Source organism: Hylobates moloch, unplaced genomic scaffold, assembly GCF_009828535.3.
Source record: "Hylobates moloch isolate HMO894 unplaced genomic scaffold, HMol_V3 SCAFFOLD_1, whole genome shotgun sequence".
In the NCBI taxonomy this organism is placed as follows: domain Eukaryota; kingdom Metazoa; phylum Chordata; class Mammalia; order Primates; family Hylobatidae; genus Hylobates; species Hylobates moloch.
In genome coordinates this window covers 118,467,284-118,479,442 of record NW_026652276.1, presented here as the reverse complement: position 1 = coordinate 118,479,442, position 12,159 = coordinate 118,467,284, and the positions used below count along the sequence as shown (strand labels likewise).

General features: G+C 42.9%; 1 non-coding gene across 1 annotated transcript; it reads right to left on the bottom strand.

Annotated features, from left to right (window-relative positions):
* Positions 1–215: 215 nt before the first annotated feature.
* On the bottom strand, positions 216–359 carry LOC116809903 (small nucleolar RNA SNORA4). Its single transcript, XR_004370067.1, has one exon. It is a non-coding gene; the product is annotated as a small nucleolar RNA SNORA4 (small nucleolar RNA).
* Positions 360–12,159: the final 11,800 nt, after the last annotated feature.

Genomic DNA, 12,159 nt, shown 5'->3' with positions numbered 1-12,159 from the left:
TCTTCTCAGTTTCTAGAACTCCAACGATACAGCTGTTAGAACATTTGCTGTTGTTCCACAGGCCACAGAATCTTTTCTTCTCCTTCTTCCCCTCCTCCTCCTCTATCTTCCATGTTTTTTCCTTTTTACTCTCTGCTTTAGTTTCAATCCTTTCTATTGCTATGACTTCAGGCTCGTTGATCTTTATTTCCTCTTTTTTCTTTTTCACTTATGTAACAATAACCTGCAAAATAGTGGTGAACTACACTAAGGTGTATAGCCCACTGTTGAGTGTGGTCTTTTCTTTATTTTCCAAAACAGCCCAAGTAGGTAAAGATTATTTTAAAAACTTCCACCCCACAAAAAGTAACTTTTGATAGGTCTTTGTTTCTTTAGGGTTTAATTTGCTTTTAATTTTTAAAATCTTTGTGATTTTTTTACTCCATATTTTGTATTTTTTTCCTTTTAGATATTCCATTTGGCTCTTTCTTATAGCTTCTATTTCTTTCCTAATTATGTTCATGTTTTCCTTTAAATCTTTGAGTATATTTTTAAAGATTATAATAGCTGTTTTAGGGTTTTTGTTTGCTAATTTCATATTTTTTGGTTATTTCTGGTTCTGTTTCTACTGATGGGTTCTAGTACATATACTTTTGCTACTTCATATGTCCAGTAATTTTTTAACTGAATTCTGGCACCACTTTTAAGTTAGGAACCTTTCAGAGTCACTCCTGAATGTCCATATATTCCTTAAGATCTGGCTACTCTGGCTGACAGGAACTGAGCACTGTATGAGTTCTGGAACTCTTCTGGCTTGTAGCTCCCTAGTTGTTTCCTCAGTTGTTCTTTGCCTGGCCTCTGGAAATTTCATTTATGTGTGCCTGAATTTTTATTGATACAACAAATTAGGGGGATGTTTGACCTCCACAAGACTGGACTCTGTCTGTTTAGCTCCCCTCTTCCTGGTACTTTGCTCTGAAAATTCTAGCTACTTTGACTTCCCTGAACTTTAATCTGTTTCTTCCACTCAGCAAGATCGCCAAGCTCCTCCCTGTGCCACAGTCTGAAAATACCCACCTTGCAGAAAAACCAAGGTTATTACAAGAATTTACCTCCTTCTTCTCCTCCCAGCTATCATAGGTGCTGCTTATTGATCAATAGCCACAAAATTGTTTCATACATTTTGTCCAGTTTTCTAGTTGTTTGTCATGGGAGGGTAAACAGGTGCTCCTCAGGTGATGGAGTGGAAATCATACTATGTTTGTGATTGTACTATTTCTTAACATGATTTCAATTTTGTAAAAATCTGCCATTAATGTGTTCCGAAGTGACTTAAGAAAGAAAATCTGCTCTAGGGTCATATCCTTCTAGGTTTAAATTTTCTGTCAGCGTTAGATTGCATCTTTAACTTGGGATTTAAGAAATAAGTTTCACTCTGACTGTGTAGGCTCAGGTCATGGACTTATCTCTAAAGCCATCACCGTGCTACAGGACTGCAATGCTTTGATTAACTTAGGGTTGGTCACATGCCACACTCCTGGTGTGGACTTTCTAGAATGTGGGGATGGAAGTGGAGCAGGAGAGGAACTCAAAATTAAAATAAAAATATTATGATTAGAAGGGGAAGACATTCTGGGGAGGCAAATGACCAGTATCCACTGCCAGTGTTGAAGGGCGATTCAGGCAGCTCTTAACCAGCTGACTGAGAATTACCATGGAGTTTCCCATATCTTATGGAAGCCGCAGTTTTCTCATCTGCAAAATAATGGGAACATTGTGCAGATTTCTAGGGTCTCAAACTCTTTCATGTTTCGTGGTTGGCATCCTTGTTCGGAACCCTCCTGTGGCTTTCTTCTTTGTTCTTGAGAGTAAGACATGGCCCACAGAGTCCTGCATGTCGTGAACATTCCCACTTCTACGAAAAAGCAGTCTGAAATTTGTTCAAAGGGCCACCTTCTCCCTGTTCATTGCTCTTTAGTCATTACGGGTATCTCATGGAGCCTTCAGAGGCATTAAAGCCTCCCACTGCAGTGTCTTGCAAGTGCTTCTCCTGTGTCCAGAACACCCCTCCTATACTTCTCTATCTGCCTAACAAGGGTCAGGTTTCACCTTATGTGTCACTTGTTCAAGAAATCTTTTTCAAAAACTCCATCCTGGCCATAAGATCCCCTTAAGGATCTATAATTGCCTTCTAAATTATTTATTCATTAACTTTTGCTGCTGCCAGGTTTAATGTTGCACATTTGCTAGACTGGAAGCTCCATGAGGGAAAGAATGTGTGTGTTTTATTCACTAGCATAACCAGGGCCTTACAGAGTACATTGCACATACCGGATGCTCAGTGACTATTTCACCCCTGAATGATTGCTGCAGCAGTAAACTTGTAGTACGGTGCTGTCACTAAGTGCACAGGCTGCTGGCTCAAATTCCAGCAGTGCTATTTAATAGCTGTGTAACTTGGGTAAATTACTTAATCCCTCTGTGCTTTGTTTCCTCATCTATAAAACGGGGATCATCAGAGTATCTATCTGTTTGTGTGGTGTGAGTATCAAGTAAGTGTCTAAGGGTTGAGAACAGTGCCTGCATCCCGTGTGCTGTCAGCTGGTATAGGCCATTGCAGGTAGTTGTTCAACATGAACAATGAGGCTGGAAGCAACTCATGCAACTTCCAGTATCTCACAGCTCCAGCTTTCCATTTCATATCAGTGAGGCCACACATCAGTGTTTCAGTGATGACTCGTGATAAGTCCCTGTACTCAACGGTCATCTAAGTGGGTCTAAAACCTCACATCCCAGACTTTCATCCAACCCTTATGCTCATCTTTTCACTTACCACGTGTCAACACTGAGCCCCATGACAAGCTGGAATGAGCATGTCCTCACCTTCAGGTTGCAGTGGTGTACAGGGCAGGGACACCGGCCCTTCTTGTCCATCTACTTGTGGCTGAAGTGAGCAGATGAAGCCTAGGGTTTTCAGGGATACCTGGGGCCCGGGCTCAGTGGCCACCTTACTTTAGCTCTGGCAAAAAGCCTCCTCTACTATTGTTTAATGATTAAAAGTACTTGGGTTCAGAGGCTTTTCCAATGTGCTAGATAGCAAGGGTATAATTAGACATTTCCCAGCTACATGTAGCCGCTTTAATTTTGATGCTGTCTTCATCCTCTCACACATGCTCAGTAACCTGAAAAATTTAGGCGTTCTCATCTCCTTTTCTAATTATTAGGGAGCATTATCACGGTTTGACAGGAATATCTGATTTTATGCCTCTTGTCTCTAACAACTGCCAAAAGTTTCTAGTTCACATTCAATTGTAGGCTTTAAAGGCAGGTTTTGATAATACAGGCATTCCATCACATTTGCCTTAAGATTCACAGCACAGCTCAGGCCAGGGTTTGGTAGTGATTGTTAATATAAATCCACTTTGGAGATAGATGCAAGTACAAATTACAGAATGTCAGGGTGCAATTTGATTTTGAATGCTTTTTTTTTTTTTGCTATTATAAATAATGAAGGATGCTGAAGATGGTTCAGCATATTCTATTGGATATAATTAAAATCCCAAAGGTTGTGGTTTTTAAAAGCTGCATCTGCCTATTGCCTGCTGGGATTTAGAGGTGACTGGAAGGTTTCGGGGCTGGGCTTTGTTCTAGTCTCTCTCTTTACTGATTTGTATTTTTATCCTATTACGTATTTTAGAATAAAACACAAATTAGTTGTTTTAAAAGATAAGGTAAGTTTTAATTTTTATAAAATACTTCTTTGAGCTTCAATATTTATAAAAACAAGCCCTGTCTTTATCCCCTTTTATAGCAGTGCCCACCATAATTTGAAACTCTATTTCCAGCCATGGCCCCACCTCGGCGGCGCCCCTGCCCGTCCGAGGTTGGCCGGGCACTGTCCCAGGGATGTGAGGGTGTGGTGTCATCTCATCTCTTGGAGTGCTCATTTGTTCATATCATAAGAATTAGGTGTTTTAAGGCATTAGTGCTATGTGCAATTGAAAATAGTTTCCCCAGCTGCCAGTCTGCTGAGTCCTGCAGACCAGCTGTTTTCCACGACCACAGAATTGAAATTCGACTCTGAGTGGGGACATGTCAGCTGGAGGCTAGCAGCTGTGGAGCAGCACTGAGCCACGTCTGACTCTGGATGTGGTCAAGGCCAAGGGGAGCCCTTGTTTAGCAGCTTTGGAGTGAGGTGGGCTGGCCCAGGAGCCTTCAGGGAAAAGAGCTGCCAACCTGTGCTCTCTAATGGAAACCCTGAGAGAGCAAAGGCAGAATTAAGAATGGGAGGAGGCCAGGCATGGTGGCTCATGCCTGTAATCCCAGCACTTTGGGAGGCCAAGGTGGGCAGCTCATGAGGTCAAGAGATTGAGACCATCCTGGCCAACATGGTGAAACCCTTTCTCTACTAAAAATACAAAAATTAGTTGAGTGTGGTGGAATGTACCTGTAGTCCCAGCTACTCAGGAGGCTGAGGCAGGAGAATCGCTTGAACCTGGGAGGTGGAGGTTGCAGTGAGCCGAGATCGCGCCACTGCACTCCAACCTGGCGACAGAGCGAGTCTCCATCTGAAACAAACAACAAAAAAAACCAAAAAGAAACAATGAGTGGAGTCCCAGGAGAGTCCAAGGAGGCTCTTGGCCCAAAAATGTCTCATAGATATTGTCCATTTTATAGACTATATTAGCAAAAAAAATTGCATGTAAATCATACCATTATTCAGGAATCTAATAATACTTGGTAAACCTGTCTTTTTTTTTTTTTTTTTTTTTTACTGGTTCTCACTCTGTTGCCCAGGCTGGAGTGCAGTGGCACGATCTTGGCTCACTGCAAGCTCTGCCTCCTGGGTTCACTCCATTCTTCTGCCTCAGCCTCCCGAGTAGCTGGGACTTCAGGTGCCGGCCATCATGCCCAGCTAATTTTTTCCTTTTTTTGTATTTTTAGTAGAGACAGGGTTTCACTGTGTTAGCCAGAATGGTCTCGATCTCCCGACCTTGTGATCTGCCCGCCTCAGCCTCCCAAAGTGCTGTGATTACAAGTGTGAGCCACCACACCCAGCCAACTTGCCCCTTTTAAAGAAAACATTTTTAAAAATCTCCCTGAATTTGCCCACCATCAATTTAGATTTGCTGCAGAATTTGGTCCCAGGGAATGGCATAGTAAGGATGGCTGAGTGGGAGTTCCAAATCTCTCCATCTTTTGGTCCTGCCTCATTTCTATTTCTATATGTGAGGTTTGCAGAGAGAGAACAATCACATTTCTAGGCTCTCTGAGACCCCTCTCTCTTCCTAGTGGAAGTGTACATTTGGTCAAGAGCAGGTGGGTGCACAGAGGAGGTCCATGGGCAGACAGGTGGGGGTTAGGAGCAGCAGTTGGCAAGAGAGGCCTCATTAGGCACCCTGGATGCTGAAGGGTGCTTTCATAGGGGTGCGAGAGTGGGAGGGGGTTGGAGCTCCTGTGCTCCCAGCAGGCTTCAATGGGGCTCTATGTTGAGGAATTTTGTCTCTGGGAAACCTGCAGATTCCTGCCAATCACCACCCCTCCTTACTTCAGGATTCTTTGGCCTCTTTCCTCTTGTTGTTTTATGGAGAGCATGCCTCCAGATTAGTAACTAGTTCAGGGATGCCTGCTTCCTCTCCTGACAAAGAGAAGCCTTCAAGGCATTTGTGGCCTTTGAAATAGCAAAGACACAAAACGTTCGGCTGTTATTTTATCTTTGGAGTCAAGAATGTGGGCACGTGTTTTGCAGCTGTGAACTCTGGCACACGCAAGGGGAAAGTTTGAATTATGGGGACTGCAGCTCCCTGTCTTCAAGTCGGGGACAGAAAGAGGGGTGCATGTGGCTGTGCCTTCTGGATCTCCTGCACCTAGAGTCTGGGCAGAATCTGGGCCCTTTTGCTTTGACTTTAGTTATGGACCCGCCACTTTCTTCTTTCTGGACTTACTGTGAAGCCTAGCAGTGTCAGGCCTCAGAAAGATGTGCTGACCATGATGCCAGGGACCCTCCACCTCCCCGCCGTTTACTCTCTTCATCCACAGATATGGAAGCACGGTTCTGGGCCCTGGTGCCTCCACCAGGAAAGCAGAGAGATGATGTTCAAGCCTCCTCTGCACAGGAGATAGCTGGTGCGATAGAGGAGAGGCTGAGCCTCGGGGGCTGTTCCACACAGCCGGCTTCCATAAGGTGCAGCCTCCCCTTCTGCAGAGCAAGGATGATGGTCTTTAAATGGGCCACAGGTGGGTCTAGATGCTTGGCCAGGTGACTGGCAGGTGAGGGCACTGATTAGCTATTGGCTCGCCTGCTCTGATTTATTCGGCAGCTACCATTGTGTGCTTATTCTGGGTCAGGCACCAGGAAGACAACAATGAGCAAGAGAGTCTCCTGTTCCTCACGGAGAAAGAGAGATGATAAAAAAACAGACCCGTGAGGCATTTCAGGGGTGATGAGTTCTACAAAGAACACAGTGCAGGGGGATGGGATAAGAGTGGCTGGGCTGGGGTGTGGGCCACCTGGGTGATCTTGGGGAGGGCAGTGGGACCTCCCCTTCTCAGTGGGACTGGAGAAGAGGTCCCATCTGCACTCACATCTTCCCCATCATCTAATGCAGGAAAAATCCTAGAATGCCAGCCAGGGTATGGTCACTTGACAGGAGATTGGCCAGTCAGGTTCTCCTGATGAGGATTTGACTGTGGAAGGAACAGCAGTTAGGAAATTATGTTTGGAAGTGAGGGGAACCTCAAACCTTATTCTCCAGCTTTCCCGAATGCAATGGGAGCTCCCCGGGAGCTTAGGCACAGGCTAACCAGAGCAGTATGGATCTGTATTTGGCAACACATGACGCTCACTGATGAAAAATTATTAAGAAATTTTTCTTAGGTGGAAAAAGGCATAATGTAGAAAAATGTAAACACTAAAATTGTAGACAATTTCAGCAATACTCCCAAGCCAAGTGGGATGGGAAAAGGGAAAAGTGTGATAAGATTCTTATGTTTCTTGGAGAGTAGAGGAAATAATCAACTATGATCAATTCTCAATGTGGAACAAAAAGTGTGGTCTTTGATTTGTGAAAATATTAGAAGTAAACATAAAACAAAGGGAGACACAAGTGTGGTTTGAAAACAGTCTAATGATGTGCTCTTTATAAGACAAATATCAAAATTAAATTACACAGAAAGGTTAAAAATGGGGATGGGCAAAGATATAAAAGCAAATGTTTTAGAAAATGAAGCTTAAAGTTGTATGACCATAAAAGTAGAATCTAGGCAAAAAACATTACATGGATCAAAGAGGTATATTTTCTATTGATGAAAGTGATATTCCTCCAAATATATAAAACTTTAATCACCCAACACAATGACATTGAAATCTAGTAACTCAAAAGCTGTTAGACAAAAATAAGTAAAAATACAGAATTTTAAATTTTATATCTACAATCTGAACTATCTAGTCAGGAAAAAAGGATAAAAATTTTATATTTTTATCACATGTATTTTTAGAACATAATACAACAGAGAAAGAGTATACCCGTGGGATATTTATAGAAACTTACCATGTCACAAAGAAAAGCTCAATATACACTCCAAAGGGCAGAAATCAAAATTGTAAAAGAATGAAGACAGGTTAGCTAATGGTTTAACTAAAGAAGCTATGAAAATTAACAACAAAATAAAACAAAGCCAAAAGTACATATGAAATGAAATGGAACAGTAAAATCATGGTAGGCTTGATCAAGAAAGCCATAATTAGGTTCTTTGAAAAGATCAATAAAATAGAAAAATCCTTAACAAGTCTAATAATAAAATTGAAGGAAGGAGGGAGAGAAAGAGAAACACAGGGCGAGAGAAAGAAAAAGAGAGACACACAGATAGAACCACAAATGGTGAATATCAGGTATAAGAAAGGAGTTTTAGGTCAGGGGGCAGCAAAAATTTTTTGTAAAGAACCAGAGTAAACATATCTGGCTTTGTGGGCCACATACAGTCAATGTTTCAACTACTGAACTCTGCCAGTGTAGCTCAAGAACTGCCATAATCATGAGTAAATGCACGGGCGTGGCTATATTCCAATAAAACTTTATTTACAAAAGCAGATGATCTACTAGATTTGGTGTGAGGGCCATAGTTTGCTGATCCCTTTTTTGGGTTTGGGGCAGGGGAGCATCTGGTCAAGACGGCTCGGTAAAATATATGCTTTGCCACGCCCATTGTGTTCCAAATTTCTAGTAATGATAGATGAAATGTAAAAAGAGAAAACTAAAACATTCAAATTCAAAACAAGATAAATATTTTCATGAACCAGAAAAATAGACAAAACCCCAGACAGAGAATTGCAAAGCATGGCAGTGCTGAGCAGGGCTGTGGTGGAGGGTGGATAGCTCGTTGGGTCTGAGAGTGGGCTGATGCGGCTGGAAATTCAGGAAATCCCTGCAGGGAGCTAGACTTGCTCCATCAGAGATGAGGTCTGAAGTGACCTCTCTTATTTAGGAGAAAATTATGAGACCTCTGCTACATGCTGGACTGTTGTTGCTTCTCAAAGAGGTTGACACATGCCAGGGCCTTCTTGAAAATTGGGGCTATTTTTGGTTGTCATGATTGGGGAAGCCCCTCTAGTCTTTAAGTAGAGGAGCAAGTAATGCTAGACCTTCTGCCACCCACCGATCTGCAAAATTGATCTGTTCTGAATGTCCCAATAGACTATATTTATTATACCTAGAAATCCATGATATTTTAGAATATGATAATACAAAAAAGTTTTTATAAGATAAAATTTCCATCAATGTTGTGGAAGATTGTTAGGAAAAGAGAAGCTTATGTGGGAACAAAAAAGTATTGTCAATTTTTTATGTTAAATGGCTTAAAACTACACAGTTATTTTCTCTTATTTTCCATGGGTCAAGAGTCCAGGTACCATGTGGCTGAGTCTTCTGCTCACAATCTAATTAGTCAGCAATCTAGGTGGTGGTTGGATTGCATTCCTTTCCAGAGCCTATGGTCTTCTTCCCAGCTCATATGGTCATTGGAAAAATTCGAATTCTATTTCTTGCTGTTGTAGGACTGAGGTCTCTGTTTTCTTGCTCATTGTTAGCCAGGGGCTATGCTTGACTCGTAGAGGTTGGCTGCATCCTCGCTCACTCACAACATGACAGCTTAGTTCTTCAAGACCTGCAAAAGTATCTCTCCATCTATTCATTTCTTAAAAAATAAATGTGTTGTCTGTAATCCTGTCATCCCAGCTACTCTGGAGGCTGTATTTGCCTTCAGCTATGGAAGGAAAAGAGCATGTGTGCTCACCCTCCTTCCTGTGCCATGCCATCATTTAGGGAGTGACTTCCACACTTTCTCCTAACAAGGCCCAGCCCATTTGCGAGAATATCATGGTGCTCCTCTCTTTTTCACTTTGACTGTCTGTAGTTTGTCTTGATGTGTTCTCACAACTGTAATTAAAATCATTTCCTCCTTTTCTCCATCCATACAAACAAATGTGCTCTGTTATTACTTATCTTGTCAATTATTTTTAATCTGTATCCATCCTATCTCCACTGTTTCCTTTTTTGTGCTTCTTGTGCAGAAATGGCTTATAATTTTTAAACTTTTTCTCAAACATTTTGTTCTGCCCATCCTTTCACTTCTTTTCTTCAAGACTCCAATTATATGCATATTATAACTTTTGATATTGTCCCAGAAGTCCCTAAGGCTGTGTTCATTTTCTTTTCAATCTTTTTTTCCTCTCTGATGTTCAGACTAAATAATTTCTATTAATCTATTTAAAAATTACATGACTTTTTTTGGGTAATTTCTTATTCTGCTGTAAAGTTTATCCCATGTTTACTTTTATTTCAAATATTATATTTTTTCATTTTAGAATTTATATTTTTACAATTAATTTCTATTTCTCTGCTGTGATTTCATATCAGTTAATTAATGACAATCATATTTTCATTTAGGTAATTGAGGAGAGTTATAATAACTACTACCTTCACCCACTTATTCCAGTATCTAGGTCATCCTGAGCTGCTCTCTGCTGATTGTCTTTTCTCTCTTATTCTTTAGATGTTGAGTAATTTTGTATCATAGCTTGGACATTGTGAATGTTATGTTGAATTTTATTACATGTAAGACCCTGAATTTTCTTATATCCCTTCAAAGACTTGACTTTTGTTTAGAAGTAAATAACTTGATTAAATTCAACCTGCAAACTATCTCTTGGGAAGCAACTCACATCTCAGGTCTGTTCTTTCAGACCTGGCTGAACTCCTTGAAGTCTGTCCTGAACATGTGCTTCAAGGGTCAGCCAGAGACTTGGCCAGAACAGGGTTTGTGGCTCCCTTTCTCTGGCTCTCTTCTTTCTGACATACCCTCTCACTTTCCAAAGGCCCTGGTTGTCCTGAATTTTACCCTCTGGTTCTTCCTTAGAAAGCTGGCATGGGCCAGGCATGGTGGCTCACGCCTTAATCCCAACACTTTGGGAGGCCAAGGAGGGCAGAACATGAGGTCAGGAGTTCAAGACCAGCCTGGCCAACATGTTGAAACCCAGTCTCTACTAAAGATAAAAAGTTAGCTGGGTGTGGTGGCACGTGCCTGTAATCCCAGCTACTCTGGAGGCTGAGGCAGGAGAATAGCTTGAATCCAGGAGTCAGAGGCTGCAGTGAGCCGAGATCGCACCATTGCACTCCAGCCTGGGCAACAGGGCGAGACTCCACCTCAAAAAAAACAAAAACAAAAAACAAAACAAAACAAAAAAACAAAGAAAGCTGGCATGAAGGTTTTCTACTGGAGTTTTAGCCATTCTGTGGCATGTAGACAGGGGCTGCCCTCAGGCTAGAAGTTGTGGAAATAAGACATTCAGATTATGAGAGCGAGATGGCAGACTGGAAAGCCCTACTGCTTGTCTTGTGCACAAAAACAACTAAAACAATGAATAAGCAATTACTTTTTGATGAAAATAATGGAAGGAGAGCACCAGAGTACATCAAAGGAGTGACAGAAACCCTGGTGAGCACAGAAACTCAGAATGGAGAATAGAAGGACACACCCAGCCTTCAGCACCCATGCCCCATCTGGGATCATCTGGGACCCAGAAGGAACTTCTCCCTGCAGGGAAAAGGTAAGCAAGAGGATCCCAGCAAACCCCGTCAGCACCCTGAATGTTATATTAGTTTGTTCTTGCATTGCTATAAAGAAATACCTGAGACTGGGTCACTTATAAGAAAAGAGGTTTAATTAGCTCATGGCTCTGCAGGCTACACAAGCATGGTGCCAGCATCTGCTCAACTTCTGGGAAGGCCTCAGGGAGCTTTTACTCATGGCCGAAGGTGAAGCTGGAGCTTGTATGTCACATGGCAAAAGAAGGAGCAAGAGAGAGGTGGAGGGAAGGTGCCATGCTTTTTAACAACCAGATCTTGTGAGAATTCACTATCATGAGGACAGCACCAAGCCATGAGGGATCTGTCCTCATGACTCAAACACCTCCCACAAGGCCCCACCTCCAACATCAGGGCTTACATTTCCACATGAGATTTGGGCAGGGACAACATCCAAACTGTATCAGGTATCTACACCTCTCACCACTACAGGCACTAAGCTCAGCTGAGGGAGCCGCCTGGAGTCCAAAAAGCTGCACTCCTCCTGGAGAAGGAGCCAACACTGCCCATCCCCTGTGTCCCATGCGGCTACTGTGCTACACCGTCTTGGCAATGGAACTGCTGCTGGAGGATGTCTTGCTCCAGCTGTGAGTGACCATGGCACCCTTTCATCCCTGAGGCCAAGGTATCACTGAAGCACCTCTGTTGGTGGCCCAACATCCCCAAACTGAGCTGCAAGCAGTGATTACACCCTTCCCTGTGAGGCTGAGCAGTGGTAGAGCTGCTCCACCTCACCCTCCCAGTCATGAATGCACCCTAACCCCCCAGACTGGAGCTGGAGGTGCACACTCCCATTGCACCTGGGCACTGGAGCTAAAGCTGAACACTGCCTCCAAAGGAAACAGTGCCCTGGTGGAGCTGCTCCAAAAACCTCTCCAAGTTGCAGCTGTCCTGCCCCATGGGACTCTAGCTGAAACCCCCCAGGGTACCATTTGGTGATCCCCACATACCCCTAGCAGACACTGCTGTACCTTGCCCTCCCATGCTCAAGCTGAAGCGATACTTGGTGTCCTGGGGAAACGGTGCTGTCGCTGCCTAT